This window comes from Aotus nancymaae, unplaced genomic scaffold (genome assembly GCF_030222135.1).
Source record: "Aotus nancymaae isolate 86718 unplaced genomic scaffold, 86718_ANA_hifiasm-v0.15.2.pri h1tg000059l, whole genome shotgun sequence".
NCBI lineage: Eukaryota > Metazoa > Chordata > Mammalia > Primates > Aotidae > Aotus > Aotus nancymaae.
Window position 1 is genome coordinate 49,107,791 of NW_026988473.1, and position 13,701 is coordinate 49,121,491.

Consider the following 13,701-nt stretch of genomic DNA (forward strand, 5'->3'; position numbering starts at 1 on the left):
CATAAATCAAAAATGAAATTCTAAGCTCCCCACCCAACTGAATGGACCCCCCACCACCACCAGCAACCCCCCTGTCTGCTTCCTTGGTGTAATGCCCAACCAAGGGCATTACAAAGTTATCCTGAAAAACTAGTTCAGGTCACGATGGGTAGGGAAGGCCAGACATGCCTCATTATCCCCTCTTCCCTTTGGAATTCAGGCACAACTGACCAGCATTAATAGTCTATGGAATACCAGTAAAGTTGGTGAATAGGTATCTTCTAGGATAGCAATTTCCACAGGAAGCCAAGCACTATTAAATTATAAAATCAATATTTATCAAGTACCTACAAGGTACTAGATACCATGTCAGGCAGTATAGGTATGCTTTTGTACAACAAGAGAGACATAGTTTCTGTATTCATGGAGCTAGGTTGAATGGTAGAAACAGACCACAATTAAATCTTAAATGGATGCTGAAACTTCTTTCAATCCAAGAACACTTTCCTAGCATTCACATTCAAAACGAGTAGTTCCCATCTTCTTCTCCCTCTTCAAATTTATTGCCCCAATACCTGCCCGTATACCCAACAGATAATCTACCCTCCTGCTTCATTTTTTAAAATAAGCAATTAACAGATCTCCCTCATCTTCTCACCAACAAAATCCTAACCTTCTCATTCAGTACGTATTTTCTTTGCTTGCTTAAATATCCCTGTCCCATCTAAATTCCATTCCCTCTGGCATTCTCAGTCTTTTCTCCTGAAATTGTCCCATTTCTCTCCACATTCTCTCTCTCTTTCTCTCTCTCTCTCTACTAGATTATTTGCACTGTTACACAAACATGTTGCAGTTGAGGAAGTGAAGGGGAACACCATTTCCCTCTCCAAGGAAAATCTGGAAACGAATGGTTTTAGACTTTGATGTCACAGTGACCATGGAGCCCTTATGGCATTTAATGGAGGCCAGGGTTACTAATTATGTTCTACCTGATTTTAAAAAGGAGAACTTCTCTAAACCTCACAATCTCCTCCAACTATTGTGAACTACTCAAACCCACCAAAGGAAAACTTCTCGATAGAGTTAAATATAAACACCATCTCCATCCCATCGTCTCACAATCTCTTCTCAGCCCACTCCAGTCAAGTTTCTGCCCCCATCACTTACCAGAAACTGTTCCTTTTTAAAAATTTTAACTTTTATTTTAAGTTCAGGGGTACATGTGCAGGCTTGTTATGTAAACTTGTATCATAGGGGTTTGTTGTACACATTATTTCATCACCCAGGTATTAAGCCTAGTACCCAATAGTTATTCTTTCTGATCCTCTCCCTCTTCCCAACCTCCACCCTCAAGTAGGCCTAAAGTCTGTTGTTCCCCTCTGTGTGTCCATGAGTTCTCATCATTTAGCTCCCACTTATAAGTGAGAACGAGCGATGTTTGGTTTTCTGTTTCTGTGTTAGTTTGCTAAGGATAATGGCCTCCAGCTTCATCCATATTCCTGTAAAGGACATGATCTCATTCATTCTTTTTTATGGCTACATAGTATTCTGTGGTATATATGTACCATATTTTCTTTATCCAGTCTCACCGATGGGCATTTAGGTTGATTCCATGTCTTTGCTATTGTGAACAGTTGCTGCAATGAACATACACATACATGTATTTTTATGATAGAACAACTTATATTCCTTTGGGCATATACCAGTAATGGTATTGCTGGGTCAAATGATATTTCTGTTCTTAGGTCTTTGAGGAATTGCCACACTGTCTTACACAATGGTTGAACTAATTTACATTCCCACCAACAGTATACAAGTATTCCCTTTTCTCTGCAACCTCATCAGTATCTGTTATTTTTTGACTTTTTAATAATAACCATTCTGACTAGTGTGAGATGGTGTCTCACTGTGGTTTGATTTGCATTTCTCTAATGATCAGTGATGTTGAAAATTTTTCCATATGCTTGTTGGCCACATGTATGCCTTCTTTTGAAAAGTGTCTGTTCATGTCCTTTGCTCACTTCTTAATGAGGTTGTTTATTTTTTTCTTGCAAATTTAAGTTCTTTATAGATGCTGCATATCAGACCTTTGCCAGATGCATAGTTTGCAAAACTTTTCTCCCATTCTGTGGTTGTCTGTTTACATCAGAGACTGCTCTTTTCAAATATTGCCAAGGCAGTGGTCACTTCTTGGTCTTCATCCTATTTGAAGTCTCACAACATTTGACCCAACTAACTAATCCTTCCTTCTTGAAAGGTTGTCTAAACTAAAATAGGTATCTCAGGCTTAAATAAAAATAAAAATAAAAAAATTTGATTTCTTTTCCTCCACCAAGGAACTAGCCAAACAAACATCAAACAAAAAGACCTGTTACTCCTCCTCCTTGAACTGTCTTTGCAAAATTATGACTGAGACAGTGAAAGAGATCTAACCTAACTGACTCCATCTTGCTACTAACTTTTAAGCTGTTCTTGTTCATTTCTGGGCATAGGCTGAACTAACTTTGGGAAGAACTTAGTTTATAGTTTAAAACAAAGATGATAACAGCCCTTTCCCAAAACAAACCTCCTTCTTGACTAGACTGCCTATGAAGGACTAACACATTTGCCACAAGATTAGAAATTATGATTTGGCCACCATGGCACATGTATACCTATGTAACAAACCTGCATGTTCTGCACATATACCCCAGAACTTAAAGTATAAAAAAAAAAGAAAGAAAGAAAGAAATTACGGTTTAGGAGTCATGCAGCTGGAGACTACAAGATTCCGACCCTCCCTAAATTGCTCCTAAGATCAGTGCTTGAGATATTTTGCAGATCCTGCACTTGATAGATCAGCTGGCACCACCCAGATCAATAAACTGGATCATCTGATCTTGTAGCCCCCACCCAGGAACTGACTCAGTGCAGGAAGACAGCTTTGACTCCCTATGATTTCATCTCTGACCTGAATAATCAGTACTCCTGGCTCACTGGTTTCCCCCAACCCACCAAGTTGTCCTTAAAAACTCTGATCCTTAGAAATTCTGTCCTTAAAAACTTCGATCCTCTGATCCTTGGGGAGACTGATTTGAGTAATAATAAAACTCCACTCACCTGTACAATCAGTTTTACTCTTTGTCTATTGAAATTCCCCTGTCTTGATAAATGGGCTCTGTCTAGGCAGCGTACAAAGTGAACCCACTGGGCAGTTACACTCTCCTTGTATGAGAAAATACTACACAGGTAAAACCAAAAAACTAAACAAAACAAACAAACAAAAATAACCAAGAGTCATCCCTGAGTCATCTCCCTTATTCCCTACAGAAACTCATCAGTAAGTTCTAGCCACTCTATATACAAAATATATCTTAAAATCCTGCACTTCTCTAATCTTCACTATTTGTCCCTCTGGTCTAAGCCATCAACATCTCTTGCCTGCGCTATAGAAAAAGCCTCACCCCTCTCCCTACCTGTCTATGAGCCATTCTTCAAATAGTCCCCAGAGTGATCTTCTTAAAATATAAATCTCAAGCTTAAAATCCTCCATTAAATATTTATATCATTGGCAATAAAATCCACATTCTTATTTTATGAAGCCCTACATGAGCTGACCCTTGCCCACTTCTCTGACCCCCCTTGATACCGCTGTTAGCCACACTAGCCTCTTTCCATCCTTTAAATACCAATCTCATTCATACATTTTTGTGTAGCAAATGTTAAGGAATTCATGGCATAAAAGATATGCTTAAAGTAGATGTTAGTGGGCAATTAGATGGGTTGAATATTCACAAGATACTACTTTATATTAGAAAGCACCTCTGAACAGAAAGACAAAGAAAGATACTATATATTGGTAAAGGATCAGTACATCAAGATGCTATAACAATTATAAACACATATATACCTAACAACAGAGCCCCAAAATATGTAAAGCAAAACTGATAGAATTGAAGACAGAAATAACAGTTCTACAACAACAGTTGGAGACTTCAATACTCCCACTTTCAATAAAGGATAGAACAATTATTAAGAGATCAACAGGGAAATAAATAAAGGACTTGAACAACACTATAAACCAACTAGACCTAACAGACACATACAGAACCTCTACCCAACTACAACAGAGTACACATTTTCTCAAGTACACATGGAACATTCTCTAGTAGACTATGTGCTAGGCCACAAAACAAGTCTCAATAAATTTTGAAAGATTAAATTCTGTTCCACTCTGAACAGATCTATGCAAATCTACACCTAAAGGCCAAGAGGCCAAAAAAGAGGCTAACAAATCCAGTTTCTCAGAAAGAAACAGTTATATATATATATATATATATATATATATATATATATGCCCATATATATATATATATATATATGCCCATATATATATATATATATATATGCCCATATATATATATATATATATAAACCCTATATATATATGTAAAAAAAAGGCTAACAAATCCAGTTTCTCAGAAAGAAACAGTTATATATATATATATATAAACCCTTATATATATATAAAAAAACCCTTATATATATATATAAACCCATATATATATATATATATATATATATATATATATATATATATATAAATATAAACACAAGGTCTCACCCTGTTGTCCAGTCTAGAGTGCCATGGCATGAACACAGCTCACTTCAGCCTCAAACTCCTAGGTTCAAGTAACCCTCCCACCTCAGACTCCTGAGTATCTGGGACTACAGGCATGTACTACCACACCCAGCTAATTTTTTTTATTTTTTTGTAGAGACAGGGTCTTGCTATGTTGCCCAGGGTGGTCTCAAACTCCTAGCCTCAAGCAATCCTTCAGCCTTGGCCTTCCAAAGTACTGGGATTACAGGCATAAGCCACTGCTCCCAGCCAGAAAGAAACATTAAAAAGGGACTTACAAACAGAAGCCCTGACTTAGGCAGCCACAAAACAGTAGACTCTTGCACCGTGAACCTCCAGACTCAGGGCTTATATACCATAGGGAAAGGGTATATGTGCTTCATATATCTACCAAAAAAATGTGTCATCAAGGTTGCTTTAACCTAAGGGCAGGGTTTATGGTAAGTATGTGCTCTTCACAGTAAATAAACTAGGAATCTCGGAGGCATTCCCAGAACTGGAATTAATCAAAAGTCAACAGACCAGATTGAAATCCAAAATGGAGTTGCTTTAGCCTCTACAAAATCATATAAAGAAACTTCCCCAACCATAATAGAATGAAACTAGAAATAAATGACATAAATTAAACAACACACTCTTTAACAATCAATGTGTCAAAGAAGTCATTGGCAAAATTTTGAAAAATCTGCCTCTTTGAGCAATCTAGTAATTATAGTACCTATTACCTTAATATCCTAAAAGCAACAAATGGGTAATGTCTAGGAAATGCTCTGTGTCCCTATACAAGTCAGACTGTGCTGCATAAAAAACCATTCTAAAACTCTGCCATGCAGCAATAAATATTTATTCTCATGTTCACAAGTCTTCAGATAGAATGACAGGCTGCTTCAGGCTGTAGCTTTGTGGAGAAGTTGTGGATAGTCAGGCTGCAAGAGCCACAGGAGGGGCATTTTCTTCTCATGGAAGAGGACAAAAGCTAATAGAGCAATGAGGGGAGGCACATAATTCCTCTTAATGCCTGGGCTCATGTCTTGTATGATATCACTTCTGCCCACATTCCATTGGCCAAAGCAAGTCACACAACCAAGTCCAATATCAATAGGAAAAGGAAGAATACAACCCCACTATAGGAGTTCGAGGGGAAGAAATGGATATTTTCTGAACAATAATCTACAGTCCTCTTAGAGAAGAACTTTGAAAAATGGTGCTATGGTTACTGCTACAGATGCCAAACAATAATATCTTGTTATCAACCATGTTGGTTGATAACTGTATGAAACTCATCTTCTTACTGTATTTGTAACTACTAAGAGCCATTTAGAAATGTCAGATTCTTCAAGGACATTTTACCCAGATTCAATCAACAAATATTCAACTCACTAATTTTTTCTTAGCTGAGCAGCATTATCAGCTCAAGAAAAACTTTTGCTTCAATGTAATTTATTTTCTAGTACTAGATAAGAACTTTTTTAAATGTCTGCAGAACATATCAAAGCACCAGAAGTGGATCTGACACCATCAATAGGAACTGAATTAATATACCTTTTCTGAAAATCTTCCTAAAAGAAAAATCTCTCTAACATCTGGATTTTAGACTTACCGTAGAAAATTTCAACTGTTCGAAAGAATCTTTGTGAATTTTATCACTACTAAAGTAAAAAGTATCCAATGCAAATAAAATATAAAGTCTAATTTTTCCTGGCCTTGAAGACCTTGATATGTTCCTAATAATTGCAACAACAAAAAAATAAATAAATAAGCTCATTGTAAATGATGACCTTATCTTGAATTCTGCATTAGTCAGTTAATGACACATGGCCTCCTCTCATGCTACAACTGTCCTTCCAATAGCTCTCCCACAAAGATTTTCATCTATTTGTTTGATTTCAAACTTGGTGAAAAGAAAGATATTTTTATATTAATTTCATATCAGAAAACATGAAAGAAGTCATGAAAACACACTGAAAAGGATAGATCTTTTTTAAACAGGACCGTAAGAGCTAGTCTCAATCCCTGTTGCCACATTCAGTGAGGGATTGTTTAGAATAAAAACAGATCATTGCTCTGGGATTGAGCCAACTAGAAAGACTGATATACCATGACATCTCTGGCTTGTATAACCTCCCTGCCCTTGATGTGAACTCTGAAGGGAATCAGCACAGCCAAAGTTGACAGTGAGGTGAAGTGTGCACTTCCAAGTCATAAAGTACCAAAAACATCACTATTCAAGTCAACTAGTTGGGAGAAAGATCCATCCTAACTAGTGCAAAGTCCAAATTCCCATTATTTCCAAATATAAGAAATACTTTTGGATTTAAGAAAATGACAAATGGAATCAAAGTGTTTCTACTTCTTCCAAAAATGCCATTGAAATAATGAAGACATAAAAAGAAAAAAATATAGTAATACTTAAAAAATCAGGAAGAATGCTATGACCCCAAATAAATGTTGAATTTCTAGAAGATATGAAGCAGACAGGACAAATCAAATTCTTCATATATATATTTTTAACATATGTCTAAGTATAAATATTTGATTAATTGAGCAAACTGACAAAAAGACAGTTAGTGCCAAGGGTGAGCGCTCAACACAGGCAGAAGAGCATAAAGAAGTAAGTAGATAGGTTTCACCAAAACACCTATAGAAAAAAAAAAATCAGACTTAGCACAACAAGAACATAAAAAGTAGACTAGGGAAAGCTCAAGAGAATTACATTAAAAGACTTAAATTTTAGAATTGTGTCACTGTCTCATATGGTAGGCCTATAGACCAGTACTTCTAAATGTGTGAGGGTTGTGAGATAAAAACTATTTTCAAAGTAATACTAAGCTGTTATTTGCCTTTTTCACTGTATTGACATTTGTTCTGATAATGCAAAAAAAAAATTGTGGGTGCAAAAGTAATTGCACCAACCTAATATAACAGAATAACTGAGACTAGATGATTTATAAGGAGCAGAAATTAATTATCTCACAATTCTGAAGGCTGATCAAGGCACTGGCAGGTGAAGGCCCAGTTTCTCTGCTTCCAAAATGGCACCTGAGTGCTGTGTCTCCTGGAGGGGAGGAAGGCCAGGTCCTCACATAGCAGAATAGCAGAAATGAGAGAAAGTCACTTTCATTCCTGTGAGCCATTTTATAACAGCATTAATCCATACACCTCCCAATACTGTTGCCTTAGGGATTAAATCTAGACTATTTGGTAAATGCTCTCATATCAATATATTAATCCTGAGACAAAATTCTATTCTGTTACTTTTAGCCTACCCTTGAAATCTATTCTTACACATATTTTCTTGGTTTCCACTATAAGAATTATCAAAATCCTGCTTTTTTTTTTTTTTTTTTTTTTTAAGTATAGGCAATTTCTCCCCAGGGCTGAATCTGCATTTGTTCTGTTTGAGCAAGCTGAGATCTAACTCAAGTTTAGGTCTAGACTAAAAAGTAATCAGCAATGGGGATGGGTCTTGAGGATAATAAGTATCTCTTGTAAGGCAACTGCTTCAGATGAAGTGATTATAGAGTTTTCAAGAAGGAAAGGTCAATGTTCTCTGTTATAAGAGGGGCTGCTTCTGCTTATTCAGAGATTTGGGCATTTAGCTTCATCCAAGTCCAACCGAAGTCTTAGAATCCCACTTGCTCCCAGTGCCCTGATTGTTACATAAATCATTTGATGAGTCTCTGAATTTAATTTCCATTTTAATTTTGCAACCCACCTAGTTATATTTTTAATAATGTTGATCTTATAGATATAAGAAATCAGAAACTTTTTTCAAAGTTGCCATAAAAGTTCCCTGTCTGAATTTGACTTGAGCTTAAACTTCAAAGTCTTCAATTTGTCATTTTCTGTCTGTAAGGTTTCTAGTGCAGTCATAAGATGTCATCCCACCCACAGTCCTTGTTGTCATCTGTACTATCACAACGGTAAAATGCAACAGCCACTTGATCCCTAAAGGCAACTACTTTAATAGGTACTTCTTCCCAAGAAACCATAAATTATACTTTAATTAATCATCATCCTACTTATGTTACAGATTACCAGAATCTTGTTTTTCACTGGCAAGGAACTAAGCACTTCATTCAAGGTCAGAGAAATCTACAAATTAATCTCAGAATTTTTAGAGAAGTAGAAAGAATGAATACACTATTTTCAGTATTAAGTGGTTCTGAGCTGGCATACAAAAGAGCAGGCCCTCATTATGTCAAGAGTCCAGTCAGAAAAACAAAAAAAACTACGTATTTCAATGGAAAAAATTTATTTATTACAGGGAAATTGGTTATACAGGCATTAGAGGGCTGAAAAAGCAAAATACAAAAGCTGAAAAAGCAAAAAGTCATCTAGAAATAATAACTTCAGGAAGCAGATACCACCTCTAGGGCCGGAGGAACAAAAAGGAAAAAATGAAGTAGCCAGAACATAGAAGCCCAGAATTGCAACCACAACCTTTGTGGAAGGTAGAGTCATCTGGCTGCTGTTGGTAATCTCTGAGAGGGTACAGGGGGAATTACTGAGGCTGATTCCAGTAGTGCTGAAAGAATCTGAGGGCTAGAACCAACAGCAACTGCTGGGGGAAGCACCACTGCAGGTGAAGAAACATTGCTGGTCCTGTAAGCAACACTAACAAGAACATACACACACACAAAAAAAACAGGAAGCATGGTCTCCTCTCCTTCTGCCTCCCAGTCTTTCTCTAGTGACCTCTATTGGCAGAACCTAACAGGAAGCAAGTTTACAAAAGTCTGAGAAACATCTAGCAACATCATTACAGGGATGTTTTAGATAAAACTAGAAATGGCTCTAATAGCTTGCTGGAATGACTAAATTTTTGACTCAGAAGATCAAATACTTATTTCTAATTTTAAAAAGAGAAACTCCCTCACAAAGAATTACTAGAAGCCTACATAAAACACCATGCTTTCATGACAAAACACTGGAAGCATTCTCATTAAAGTCAGGAACGAGACAAGGATACCTGCTGTGTCATCGTCATATAAGTTGTAGACAATGAGATTTGATAAGAAAAGTTATTAAAAGGTACCAATATGAGAAAGGGAAATATTATTTACAGCTGAAATACTAGAACTAAAAAAATATTTAGTAAAGTATGGGCAAATACAAGATCAACATACAAATTTGTGGAAATATACAACCCTCCTAGAGTCAATCAGAAAGAAACAAAACCTGGAACAGACCAATAACAAGCAGTAATAATGAATCAGTAATTTTTAAAAATTGCCAACAAAAAAAGGTCCAGGACTGGATGGATTCACAGTTGAATTCTACGAGACATTCAAAGAAGAACTGGCACCAATACTACAGAAACTATTCCAAAAGTAGAGGTAATCCTTGTTAAATCATTCTGTGAAGCCAGTATCACCCAAATACCAAAACCAGGAAAGGACTTAACAAAAAAAGAAAACTATAGACCAGTATCCCTGATGAACATAGATTCAAAAATTCTCAAAAAAAAAAAAAGTAGCTAACCAAATCCAATTGCATAGCAAAAGATAATACATCATGATCATGGGGGTTTCATACCAGAGATGCAGGAATAGTTTAACACATACAAGTCAGTAAATGTGATATATCACATAAACAGAATTAAAAACAAAAATCATATGATTATCTCCATAGAGGCAGAAAATGCATTTTACCCAGTATTACTTTATGACAAAAACTCTCAACAAAATTGGCATAGAAGGGGCATAACTCAAAGTAAAAGAGCCATATATGACAGGCTCACACCCAACATAATACTGAATGGAGAAAAGTTGAAAGCATTCCCCCTGAAAACTGGAACACGACAAAGATGCCACTTTCACCACTTCTATTCAACATACTCTTGGAAGGCCTGGCCAGATAAACCAGACAAGAGAAAGAAATAAAGGGCATCCAAATTGAAATACAGGATATCAAACTGTTGCTGTTCATCGACAATATGATCATATAACGAGAAACCCCTAAAGACTCCTAGATCTGATAAACGAATTCAGTAAAGTCTCAGGTTACAAAATCAATGTACACAAAGCAGTAGCACTGCTATACACTAGCAACCAAGCTAAGAATCAAATCGAGAACTCAATACCTTTTAGAACAGCTGCAAAATAAAATAAAATACTCAGGAATATACTTAACCAAGGAGGTGAAAGATCTGTACAAGGAAAACTACAAAACATTGCTGAAGGAACTCATAGATGACACAAACAAATGGAAACACATCCCATACTCATGGATGGGTAGAATCAATATTGTGAAAATGACCATACTTCCCAAAGCAATCTACAGATTCACTGTAATTCCCACCAAAATGCTACCATCATTCTTCACAAAACTAGAAAAAAAATTCTAAAATTCATATAGCACCAAAAAAGAGCCCACATAGGCAAAGCAATACTAAGCAAAAAGAACAAATCTGGAGGCATCACGTTGCCCAACTTCAAATTATACTATGAGGCTATAGTTACCAAAACAGCAGGTTACTGGCATAAGAATAGGCATGTAGACCAATGGAACAGAATAGAGAATCCAAAAATAAGACCAAATGTTCACAGCCAACTGATCTTTGACAAAGCATACAGAAACATCAACTGAGGAAAGGACACCCTATTCAACAAATGGAGCTGGGAAAACTGGCAAGCCACCTATAGAAGAATGAAACTGAATCCTCATCTCTCACCTTATACAAAAATCAACTCAAGATGGAACAAAGATTTAAATCTAAGACCTGAAACCATAAAAATTCTAGAGGATAATATTAGAAAAACTCTTCTAGACATTGGCTTAGGCAAAGAATTCATGACTAAGACCCCAAAAGCAAATGCAACAAAACAAGAATAAATAAATGGGACCTAATTAAACAAAAAGCTTCTGCACAGCAAAAGAAATAATCAACAGAGTAACCAGACAACCCACAGAGTGGGAGAAATTATTTGCAAACTATGCATCAAACAAAGGACTAGTATCCAGAATCTATAAGGTACTCAAACAAATAAAAAATAATAATAATAATAATCCTACGGAAAAATGGGCAAGGAACATGAATAGAAAATTCTCAAAAGAGTATATACAGACTGGGCATGATAGCCTGTAATCCTAGCACTTCTGGAGGCTGAGGTAGGTGAATCACTTTGAGCTCAGGAATTCAAGACCAGCCTGGGCAACACAGTGAAAACCTGTCTGTACAAAAATTAGCCAAGTATGGTGGCTGATACATACATGTAGTCCCATCCTCAGGAGGCTGAGGCTGGAGGATCACTTGAGCCCAGAAAGCAGAAGCTGCACTGAGCTGAGATCCCACCACCGCACTCCAGCCTGGGTAACAGAGCAAAGAAAAAAAAAAAAAGTCCTGGCGTGGTGGCTCATGCCTATAATTCCAGCACTTTGGGAGGCCAAGGCAGGCGGATCGCGAGGTCAAGAGATTGAGACCATCCTGGCTAACACAGTGAAACCCCATCTCTACTAAAAATACAAAAAAAAAAATTAGCCGCGCATGGTGTCACGCACTTGTAGTCCCAGCTACTCGGGAGGCTGAGGCAGGAGAATCACTTGAACCTGGGAGGCAGAGGTTGTGGTGACCTGAGATTGCACCACTGCACTCCAGCCTGGGCGACAGAGCTAGACTCCATCTCAAGAAAAAAAAAAAAAGAGGCTATACAAACAGTCACTAAACACATGAAAAAATGGTCAACATCACTAATTATCAGGGAAAAGCAAATTAAAACCACAATGAAATACTACTTTAATCCTGCAAGAATGGCCATAATTAAAAAGTCAAAAATTAATAGATGTTGGTGTGGATGTGGTGAAAAGGGAACACTTGTACAATGCTGGTGGGTTACAACCATTATGGAAAACAGTATGGAAATTCCTTAAAGAACTAAAAGTAGAACTATCATTCAAGCCAGCAATCACACTACTAGGTATCTACTCAAAGGAAAAGAAGTCATTATATGAAAAAGACACGTGTACACACGTTTATAGCAACACAACTCACAATTGCAAAAATGTGGAACCAACCTAATCAACCAATGAGTAGATAAAGAAAAGACAGTGTATATGTGCACCATGGAATACTACTCAACCATAAAAAAATAAAATAATGTCTTTTCAGCAACTTGGATGAAGCTGGAGGCCATTATTCTAAGTAAAGTAACTCAGGAATGGAAAACTAAATATCGTATGTTCTCACCTATAAGTGGAGCAGACCCAAGCTATGAGGATACAAAGGCATAAGAATGAATTAATAGGCTGGGTACAGTGGCTCACATCTGTAATCCCAGCACTTTGGGAGGCTGAAGCAGGCAGATAACGAGGTCAGGAGTTTGAGACCACCCTGGCCAATATAGTAACACCCTGTCTCTACTAAACATACAAAAATTAGCTGGGCGTGGTGGCATGTGCCTGCAGTCCCAGCTACTCTGAAGGCTGAGGCAGAAGAATCTCTTAAACCCAGGAGGTTGAGATTGCAATGAGCCGCGATCATACCATTGCACTCTAGTCTGGCAACAGAGTGAGACTCCGTCTCAAAAAAACAGAATGAATTAATAGACTTTGGGGATTTGGGGTGGGGGAAAGGAGGAAGGGGAATAAAAGACTGCATATTGGGTACAATGTACACTACTCAGGTGGCAGGCATGCCAAATCCCAGAAATCACCACTAAAGAACTTATCCTATACTCCAAAAACTAATGAAATTTTTAAAAACTAAAACTTTTTTTTAAAAGATCAACAGACAAAATTCAGTAACTAGGGACTTTCATCTGCCCATACTGGCAGAGTACCCTGGTTATACTAACCCTCTTTTAGATAAAATAGTAAAATCTGGAAAAAAAATTAAAATTATTTAAAGGCACTGGAGGCCGGGTATGGTGGCTCTTGCCTGTAATCCCAGCACTTTGGGAGTCTGAGGTGGGCAGATCACCTGAGGTCAGGAGTTCAAGATCAGTCTGGCCAACATGGTGAAACACTGTCTTTACTAGAAATCCAAAAAAATTAGCCAAGCGTGGTGATGCATGCCTATAATCCCAGCTACTGGGGGGCTGAGGCATGAGAATTGCTTGAACCCAGGAGGCAGGGTTGCATTGAGCCGAGATCGTGCCATT

General features: G+C 37.3%; 1 long non-coding RNA gene across 1 annotated transcript in view; it reads right to left on the bottom strand.

Moving 5' to 3' along the window:
• LOC135270109 (uncharacterized) overlaps positions 1 to 13,701 on the bottom strand; it is a 57,051-nt gene that overhangs the window by 31,872 nt on the left and 11,478 nt on the right. The gene's annotated exons all lie outside the window — the stretch shown is intronic.